Genomic DNA, 1,742 nt, shown 5'->3' with positions numbered 1-1,742 from the left:
TGCCAAAAATAATAACAAAAGGGTTAAAAGCAGATATTGATCATGATACTTTATTTGTCCAATTATATTTGTTTGCTAATTATATTGAGCTTTCCCAGCCGCTCTGCCAGGAGCCGCACAATAGGTGTGGAAGAGCCGCAGTTTGGCCACCCCTGTTCTTAACCTTTAGGTGCTTAATTCAATTTAGCTTGGGTTAAGTTCCCCCCGGTTTCATTTATATTTGCATCCATTGAAATACCTGCACCACTGATCACTTTGAGACAGGCCATATGCAGGTTGCAGTCCTCACTGGCTTTCAACTCTCCTCCTCCTCCGTTAACAAGAAATTAAAATAAATATGTACGCAGATGACATTCTGTTAGCATTAGTAGATCCATTGGAGGGAGTAAGAGAACTTTCAATTATTCTGAGAGACTTTAGAGAGGAATCTGGATTGGGAGTTAATATGGACAAGTCGGAAATTCTATTCTGGAATGTAAGTGGAGAGGAAAAGAAAGAAATAGTGGAAATGACAAGGATGGATCCTAAGAGAAAAAAAAATCAAATACTTGGGGGTGAAGATTATTAAAAATGTTGATAAGATACCAGATGTGAATTATAAGGAGGTTTGGAGGAAGATTAAGAAAGATATGAGAGCTTGGAAAAATAAGAACTTGTCTATCCTAAGTAAGGTTAGGGAGGAGGAGGAGATTGAATTTATACCCTGCCCTTCACTTGGAGTCTCAGAGCGGCTTCCAAACTCCTTTCCCTCCCCCTCCCCATAACAGACACCCTGTGAGGTGGGTGGGGCTGAGAGAACTCTGACACAAAGTGCTCTTTTCCAAGACAGCCGGGATCTTTAACGGACTTTGACACACCACGATTGCACAGAGTTTTTGTTTCCTCTTGTATCCTCATGACTAACTGGCTTATCCCCGGTTTGGTGGTGGGGGTGACAGCAGTGTTCCCTCTAAGCTGAGTTAACGTGAGCTAGCTCACAGTTTTGTAGCCTCTGGCTAACTCATATTTGTCTTGGCTCAGGAAGGAGGGCTCCAGAGCAAACTGATTTATGCAGCAGCCAAATTGCTCACTCACAACTTTAATGTCAGGAGCTCACAAAGCAGGATTTTTGCTCACTAGACTCCACAGCTTAGAGGGAGCATTGGGTGACGGTGGAAAGTCCTGTAATGTCACCGCTGGCTTCTGGCGATCCCGAAGGGCTCTCAAGGCAAGAGACGTCCTTGCCCGCCTCTGCGTCCTGACGACCCTGGACTTCCCTGATGGTCTCCCCTCCAAATATTGACCAGGGTGGGCCCTGCTTAGCTTCTGAGATCTGATGGGACTGGGCCAACCCGGACCACGCAGGGCAGTGCCCGCCCAGTTCCGCATGCCCCCAATCCCATCGACAGCAGGTTAGAGCCAGACCCCAGCCTGAGACCCGCAACTCTGCCTTTACGAGGTGGGAAGCAAGAGTGTCAGGCCTTCTCCGTAACTCTTCCGACCTTATCTCCGTCTTAAACCGGGACGAGACGGGCTGCAAAGGCTCCGGCGCTCCCAGGTAGGAGCCCTGCCTGCGCACAAGGAGGAGCCCGCTCGACGGAGCAGGGGAGGGAAGGATGCGTAGCAGACCTCCTAGCGACGGAGACCACCCAACGCATCGCGAAACCGCCTCCTTCCCCGACTTGGTGTAGGGGGCAGCTGGCCGTGTCGGGGGTTTTCTCAGCCACCGGGCGCGTGGCGGAGGCTGGCATGCAAGGGGGGGG

The sequence above is a fragment of the Gekko japonicus genome, unplaced genomic scaffold (assembly GCF_001447785.1).
Source record: "Gekko japonicus isolate JY-2015 unplaced genomic scaffold, Gekko_japonicus_V1.1 scaffold6371, whole genome shotgun sequence".
NCBI lineage: Eukaryota > Metazoa > Chordata > Lepidosauria > Squamata > Gekkonidae > Gekko > Gekko japonicus.
This window is presented reverse-complemented; position numbering follows the sequence as displayed.